The sequence below is a fragment of the Bos grunniens genome, chromosome 8, assembly GCF_055505025.1.
Source record: "Bos grunniens cultivar Pamir isolate PY7600 chromosome 8, Bosgru_T2T1.0, whole genome shotgun sequence".
Taxonomy (NCBI): Eukaryota; Metazoa; Chordata; class Mammalia; order Artiodactyla; family Bovidae; genus Bos; species Bos grunniens.
In genome coordinates, this window is record NC_141172.1 from 40,867,885 (window position 1) to 40,876,844 (window position 8,960).

At 47.4% G+C, this 8,960-nt stretch overlaps 1 pseudogene; it reads left to right on the forward strand.

Moving 5' to 3' along the window:
* Nucleotides 1-4,042: 4,042 nt before the first annotated feature.
* On the forward strand, nucleotides 4,043-7,488 carry LOC147366963 (disks large-associated protein 1 pseudogene; annotated as a pseudogene).
* Nucleotides 7,489-8,960: the final 1,472 nt, after the last annotated feature.

Here is an 8,960-nt window from a genome sequence, read left to right on the forward strand (position 1 = left end):
CAAGGGCCCTTCCAGAGAGATCCTAATCTGGCCTGTGTGGATTTGTGGTAAGGAGATCACCATCAGTGTCCTTCCCCTTTCACTTTAACAGAGCTGCTCTGCAAGGGGCAGGGTGGATACTCTTAAATCTAGGTTTTTTGGTTTAAAAGAAAGAAATAAAAGGGCTTCTCTTTGGGCTGAAGGCTAATAAAATAACTTTCTCTACCTATAATGCACACTTCCTTTTGGCTACCACTTTCTGCTTTTTTTTAAAAAATTATCTTTTATTGAAGTTTAGTTGAATCGCAGTTTTGTACCAATTACTGCTGTACAGCAAAGTGACTCAGTTATACATATATATATACACACATTCTTTTTTCATATTCTTTTCCGTTATGCTTTATCACAAGATAGTGAATATAGTTTTGTTTGTTACACAGTAGGTCCTTGTTGTTTATCCATTCTGTGTATACCAGTTTGCATCTGCTAATCCCAAATTCCCAATCCAACCCGCTCCCACCTCCTCCCCTCTGTGGCTGCCACTTTCTGAACTAATCAGTCATTCCAGTCACTGGCAGCTCCTATCAACAGCCCTGTTGCTGGCATCGCTCCCCATACACTCCTGTAGCATTAATATTTCATGAGGAACAATAGGGTAGAACCACACACCAGTTCCTGGAAAATAATAAAGCACAGGAAAGAATGAAATAAAATGGCCTGAATACTTGGAGGGAAATGTGATAAACCCAGAGCCAGTTTCCTCAGTGGTGTTTTACAGAAAAGGATTTATTGTACAACAATGAGCTTTTATTTATTCTTCTTTCAGTAAGCATTTTTGCATTATTATTCATTCGGCAATTCAGCTGGGTATTCAGAAGTGACAGCTTGCCAATTTTTTTTTTCACAAACATTTTAGACTTTAACATCTTAATCTGAAATCATTTCAGTAATTACATGGGCGTAATGGGTGGGAGGATGCGGGAAAGGTAGCGGCATTTTCAAGATGCTCAGACCAAGGGGAATTGTGCTAGACACGGAGCTCTGACAGCTGCAGATGGGACGTCCACATCTCTGCCTGCCCATGGAGAGCGGGAACAGGGTTATATCAGATGTCCTGTCCAAGTGTCGCACAGAGTCGGACACGACTGAAGTGACTTAGCAGCAGCAGTGCCATCCAAGATAGCACTGTTCTCTCTTGTCATTTTCGAAAGCAGCAGAAGAATCACTGAAGCTATCAAAGGGCCGTACCTAATCAATCGATTGGAGAAGGAAATGACAATCCACTCCAATATCCATGCCTGAAAAATCTCATGGACGGGGAGCCTGGTGGGTTATAGTCCATGAGGTCACACAGAGCTAGACACTGTGATCTCTAGAAAGAGCACAGAGCTGGACACGACAGTCTGAGCTCACGCACACAGTCAATCACTCTGCCTAGTGAACTCTCTAATCTTTTATCCTGCTTTATTCTCTTCATAGCTGTTGCTGTTGTTAGTGTTATACTTAAGTTGATTTACTTGGCTTATTATCTGTTTACCCAGTTAGAGAGTACCTTCCATGAGGACAGGCACATTGTTGGGTCTTATTCACTGCTGCATCCCCATTACCCAGAACAGTGGCTGGCACACAGTAGGGGCCCAATATTTGTGGGACGAATGAGTGAATGAATGTGGGAGTGCTGAATGCTGAGGCAACTTGAAGAGTGGTCAGACACTTTCCCTTATCTTGCTGTATAAGCTAGCTAGCAGGAAAGCAAAGTGTGTGGATGCTGAGAGAGCCTGCAAAGCCAGGCAGGACCTCAGAAGCTCTTGGTTTTCCTTGGAAGGCCATTCTCTACAAGCGATGATATGGAGCTTCCTGTGCATCGCTTCCTGAAGAAGAATCTGTTGCCCCTCTCTTTAACTGCTGTTAAAAGTAGACTCTCTTAACACCCTTGTGCCTGCTTTCCCAAGTCCTGCCTTGTACACGCTACCCGACTCTATTCCTGGCCCTGTTTTCTTTTGATCTCATGGCTGAGGTCCAGAGGTGCCCTACCTGCCAGCATTACCAGTTGGTTTTCCCCTTACCCTGTTGATTATGTACGGATGGTGGCTTAATACACGTGCATCTCTGAAAGAGATAGCTTCAGCCGTATTTCTCAACTTGTATTGCAAAATATAAAATCTTGTGGTTATTGTTGTTCAGTTGTTAATTTATGTCCGACTCTTTGTGACCCCATGGACTGCAGTGCACCAAGCTTTCCTGTCCTTCACTATCTCCCTGAGTTTGTTCGACCTCATGTCCATTGAGTCGTGATGCCATCCAACCATCTCATCCTCTGTCACCCCCTTCTCCTCCTCCTGTCCGTCTTTCCCAGCATCGGGGTCTTTTACAGTGAGTTGGCTCTTTGCATCAGGTGGCCAAAGTATTGGAGCTTCAGCATCAGTCCTTCCAGTGCCTATTCAGGGTTTATTTCCTTTAGGATTGACTGGTTTGATCTCCTTGCTGTCCAAAGGACTCTCAAGAGTCTTCTCCAGTACCGCAGTTGGAAAGCATCAGTTCTTCAGCCTTCTCCTCTGTCCATGGAATTCTCCAGGCAAGAATATTGGAGTGGGTAGCCATTCCCTTCTTTAAGAGATCTTCCTGACCCAGAGATTGAACCCAGGTCTCCTACATTGCAGGAAGATTCTTTACCATCTGAACCACCAGGGAGGCTGCTTGTGGTTATTAGTAGAAATTTTGTGGAAAAATATTTCTATGGTCAAATGAGGGTGGGAAATAGAGTTAATTGAAGCCATTCCCATAAGTTGTTTCTAAACCTTTGGTGTACTGGTGTGCATTTGAATATCTGAGACAGGGCCATGATACACAGTGATGTTTCCCTCAAAAGTATTTGACCATGGAAGCTTTCTCTCCTAAAATACACATTACCTCTTGCTTTCACTGAAACATAATCTAGGAAATATTGGTCTATAAACTGCAGGAGAATGCTATGTGGGGGTGGTAAGCCAGAGCTCATCTTACAATTGGGGGTTTTACCTTTGAAGACTGATCGTTCATCACCAGTTGGTTGGGGATTACCATGATGTGTGAGTTCATAGAACCAGGACCATGGCAATGCAGAAGGTGGAGAACCAAGGTTTTGAGGAAGGTGTAGAGGATTTAGATGGAGAAGGAGAAAAGAAAATTTCAAGTAGGGGCAAAACTGACAGGGAGATACATAACAGTGTTTTTGTTTTTTTAATTTTCTTTTCCTCAGATTTCTGAAAATTCAGTGGGACTTTTATTAATGGTTCCAATCCTGTTTTTTTGTTAATAAGTCAGTATTGGTTTGTATCCTCTGAAGTAGATACTAAAACATAACTCAGTGCACCAGGACTTTTTTAAGGGAAATGCCTGTGTGAGAGAAAATGGGGAGAAGCCTGGGAAAGTTATCAGACGTTATACAAGTCTGACCCCAAGTGAAGGAGCAAGGGAAGGGAAGTTGGGTAGAAGTGTTGTGAGCTTCTGCGAAGTCTAACGAAGGGTTAGCAATGCTATCAGGGAGGCCTGTGTCAGAGTCAGTCACTGAAGAGTCCACTGTCTCCCAGGACTGGGTCTGTCCAGATATTCCCACTGTGCCGAGTTAGTAGCTGGGAGCAGCCTGTGGGAAACATGGCCTTGGTGCAGATATGGTGATGGCTCCTTGATCAGTTAAACTCCCTGTGGTTGGCATTCTGCAAGACACATTCTCTTGACCACCACACTCAAGAAACAGAGCTTTAGGACTTCTTGGTGGTCTAGTGGTTAAGACTCCATGCTTCCAATGTAAGGGGCGTGAGTTTGATCCCTGGTCAGGGAACTAAGATCCCACATGGCCTTGCTGTGCAGCCTAGAAAAATATATAAATACAGTTTAAAAAAAAAAATTTTTTTTTTTTTGACTGACTCGATGGACGTGAGTCTGAGTGAACTCCGGGAGTTTGTGATGGACAGGGAGGCCTGGCGTGCTGCGATTCATGGGGTCGCAAAGAGTCGGACACGACTGAGAGACTGAACTGAACTGAACTAATGGTATGTTAATCATTCCTACCTAAGGAAGCCTCCATAAAAACCCATTCGGGCAGCCACCAGAGAACTTCCGGGATAGTGAGCACAGGGAGGCGCTAGAAGAGCGATGATGTCAGAGAGAGATGGAAGCTTCTCGCCTTTTCCCTGTGTGTCTGGTTTTGAGCATCTCTCTTACCTGGCTGTTCCTGAGTTATAGCCATTATAAGAAACAGGTCAGCAGGTGAATGGTGCTCTTGAGCACCTTTTGCGAGTACCACTCACACCTGTTCCAGGGACACTTTCTCCAAAGGATCAGCAAGCATCCAGTTCAATTTCAGATTCATGGGGTTGCTGCAGACCAGACACTGCTTGTCTCACTAAGAAGTTACAGGTTCCTCCTCTGACCACAATCCCTGCTTTTCTTGAGTCCTATCCAAGATAATGTGTTGTTTGCCTGTTACTCCATAAGTCCAATGTGGTGATCTTCCTGACCAGGGGTTGAACCCGCATGTCCTGCACTGGCAGGCAGATTCTTTACCACTGAGCCACAAGGGAAGCCTGCAGATGAAGAATCAGATGTCTGGTTCATCTGAAGAGAACAGTTGAGCATCACACACCAAAAGGCACATCGGGTTAAAAAACAAAAGCTGTAAAGTTTGGATCTTTTCCTGCGTTGGAAGCAAGAAAAATGGAAAATTGATCATCAAAGGTCCTTGCGGGAGACGGGTCTGGAACCCACCCCCAGGTGTCCATGACCCCCGTGGCTTTGCCCCGTCAGCGATGAAAGGGTTATCGGGCAGCCGCAGCCATCACCACGGAGTCACCTGCGATTCAGCCTGTGACTCGCTGTCGCACCACGCGGACCGCAAGCCATACCTGTTGAGCCCGGTGGAGCACCATCCGGCCGACCACCCCTACTACACTCAGCGGACCTCCTTCCAGGCCGAGTGTGTGGGCCCCTTCAGCGACCCGCTGGCCAGCAGCACCTTCCCGTGGTGGCACTACACCTCGCAGCAGGAGCTGAAGGACGAGTGTGCCCTGGTGCCCCGCACCCTGGCCACCAAGGCCAACCGCATCCCCGCCAACCTCCTGGACCAGTTTGAGAGGCAGCTACCTCTCAGCCGGGATGGCTACCACACTTTGCAGTACAAGCGCACGGCCGTGGAGCACCGCAGCGACGGCCCCGGCTGCATCCGCCACCTGGTCCACTCGGTCCAGAAGCTCTTCACCAAATCGCACTCCCTGGAGGGGCCGTCCAAGGGCAGCGTCAACGGAGGCAAGGCCAGCCCGGACGAGACGCAGACCGTGAGGTACGGCAAGCGCAGCAAAAGCAAGGAGCGGCGCCTGGAGCCCAAGCCGCGCAACAACACATCCCCTGGCTGGTGGAGTTCTGACGACAACCTCGACAGCAACATGTGTATCTACCACTCCCCCTCGGGTGTGATGACCATGGGCAGGTGACCCAACCGCTCGGCCTCTCAGTACTTTATGGAGGCCTACAACACCATCAGCGAGCAGGCAGTGAAGGCCTCCCGGAGTAACAACGACGTCAAGTACTCCACTTGCACCAACCTGCCCGTCACCCTAGACGCACCGCTGCTCAAGAAGAGTGCCTGGTCCTCCACGCTGACCGTGAGTCGAGCCCGAGAGGTTTACCAGAAAGCCTCGGTCAACATGGACCAGGCCATGGTGAAGTCAGAGTCGTGTCAACAAGAACATTCCTGCCAGTACCTTCAGGTCCCTCAGGATGAATGGACAGGGTACACCCCTAGAGGTAAAGATGATGAAATCCCCTGCCGAAGAATGCGGAGCAGCAGCTACATCAAGGGAGATGAAGACAGCGGTGACTCGGACACCAGCCCCAAGCCTTCTCCCAAAGTGGCTGCGCGAAGGGAAAGCTATCTCAAGGCGACTCAGCCATCCCTCACAGAACTCACCACTCTCAAGATTTCCAATGAGCACTCCCCCAAACTCCAGATCCGGAGTCACAGTTACCTGAGGGCGGTCAGTGAGGTCTCCATCAACCGAAGCCTCGACAGCCTTGACCCTGCGGGGCTGCTCACGTCTCCGAAGTTCTGCTCCAGGAACGAGAGCTACATGCGTGCCATGAGCACCATCAGCCAGGTGAGTGAGATGGAGGTGAACGGGCAGTTCGAGTCGGTGTGCGAGTCGGTGTTCAGCGAGCTGGAGTCGCAGGTGGTGGAGGCCCTGGACCTGCCGATGCCTGGCTGCTTCCGCATGCGGAGCCACAGCTACGTGCGAGCCATCGAGAAGGGCTGTTCGCAGGACGACGAGTGCGTGTCGCTGTGGTCCTCCTCCCCGCCGCACACCACCACCACTGTGAAGACCATCCAAAGCAGCACGGGTGAGTGTGCAGAGCCAGCCCCCGCGCACCACCCCTTGCCGCCCGGGCAGCGCCTCAACTGTGCCCAGACACTGCACGTGGTCCTCTCGCGGGTGTCACACAGTCTCCAGTCACCAGACCCCACCCACTCCCCGCGAGGCATCCCAGCCTCCGGCCACAGTCACGCGCCCCCTTCTTCCTCCATCTGCGTCTCCGGTATCACCAGAGGAAACTGCAACTCGGGGACCAAGGGAGACAGCACAGGGGGGAGATGTTCCCAAGATGCCCACACAGCATCCTAGGGCCAGTACTCTCATCCCACCCAACTCCCGCTCTCCATCAGCAGACCCTCCCGTTCAGGGCTATGACCCTCTCCACGAATCAGACACCCTGATTGTTGAGCATCGCAGAGCTGGAAAGCTTTTAAAATCCCAAGATATACACACAAAATGACTCTCCCAAAAGACCTGAACTATCATTGTGAGACAATAAGAAATGGATGATGCAGTAACACTGACTGCACAACTTATGTTTTCTTTTATTATAACCAAAGGCAGATTTATTTCATTTTATTTTAGACCTCCTGACTATCTATATGCACCCAGCACCTCCTTTTCACTCTAAACTGAGTTTGGATTTATACCACTACACTGTCTTTTGATCAGATTTTCATCAGAGAGGCACAGAAGAGCTTAGCTGGTTTCCATGACACTGGACCTATATAGGAATATAGCCATGGATTGTGTGTGACAGTGTATGTATTGTTTTGGAGGGTTTCAGGGTGCTTTTTAAAAAAATAACATTTGGGTCCAAGAAGAAAATCTTCTCCATTGTAACTAGTCTTAACTTTGGTAGAATTTAGCATTACTCCGATAAAGACTAGTTCGATAAAAAAAGATCATCACATCGAGTCAAGATAAATGATGAATTAATTAGAAGGAAAAATCTATGCTAAACTATTCAGTTTTCATTCTAGGTGCCTCAAATGTCAGCAGTTATCATTCAGCTTAGAACTTTCGCTGGCTTGGGAACTAATAGGTTCTCATCTTACTTGCAAGAAAGCCATTAAAGGTTAAACAACAGGTCTTCCTTCTGGACCAAGGCAAATTAGGATCTCAGGATTAGGGAAGAGATGCTTCTAGACCATGGCTCAGCTGACCCACTGTATCCCAGCACCTCTGGCCCTGGGTGGCCGATTCCCACCAGAGACAGAAGGTGTGCGTTTTTGCTCACTAGGAGATTCTGCACAAACAGCCACAGACGAGGTTAATAAGTTAAATAAAGTTGGTTCAGGAAATGAACACATTTTTAAATTCAAAAAAAAAATTTTTTTTTTAATTTTATTTTATTTTTAAACTTTACATAATTGTATTAGTTTTGCCAAATATCAAAATGAATCCACCACAGGTATACATGTGAAGAAACAGAACTTTATAACAGGTGAACTAGCCTACATGTGAGGAGCAGACTGCCTCCAAACTTAAAGTTACACATCTGAAATGAGGGATCAGGGCAGGACAGTATTGGTTGCAACTGCCTTTAGACTTAGCCTAGTAAAAACAGAGTGTCTTGTTACTTGTCATTTTATGAATCTCCAGATGAGAATATTTGATTTTCTCCAGGGGGTAGATTCAGTTTTTGTGGGATCTCATCTTATAAAGTTGGATGTTGAGGATGGGGAAGACTATCATTAAGAAAAAAGAATATAAATTACAACCACAAAATTATCAGAGCTATGCCCAGGACCTTGAAAAGCAGGCCTGCAAGTAAGAGGCCAGCTCCAGTCTCACTTTCTGCATGCATGATGAAGCCACCCCTGCCCTTCTGCAAATTATGGATAAGAATCTTGGAGTATATGGCCTGAGCATATTCAAAAATAATTCACTGTTGATAGATTCATGAAAATGTAAAATGCCTCACAAGTGCTTAATTATCTGAACTGTGTGTGCTTTCAGCAGCAAAGAAACAGCTGATGAGCGATGGAGAGAGGGAGCCGCAGAGGTTAATGCACAGGGGGCGATCCTGGCACACGCTATCAGCTGAGCTGGCTGAGTTGCTGACTCAGATGCAGGAGCATGGGTTCTCAAACCCCAGCCCCATCACAGTCTTTGGAGGGGAGCACTGCGTGACTTTGGTTCTCTGGTTTTTCCCTGTCTCTTTAAGGTCACAAAATGAAGGAAATGAGGGAAACATGTTGCACACACACACAATTGTTCTTTTAGCTAAGCCCACAGTGCAGTGCAAGAGGTAGTCAAACCATGAGGGCTTCAACAGACACACTTGTGTTGGTTTGTACAGATCCAAGGATGACAAGATGTTTCCCAGAATTCGCTTTTTTTCCCTCCCAGAATTCATTTTTCTAGAAGACTCCAAACCATTCAAATGGAGAGACTTCTAATGAGAGAAGTAAAGCAAAACAGAAGTGAAAATAAGGGAGGAATAAGGAAGAAACTGGGAAGGGGAAGGAAGGACAAACAGCAAAGGGAAAGGGAAGGGCTGAAGGCATGAGGCCCAGTTGGATCTTGTAGCATCATTTGAAAATAGACTGTTCAGCTCATCCAGATCTCATGAAGGGAAGCTCCGATACCGGACGCGCCTTTGCTGGACTCTGATCATCCAGAGGTCTCCAT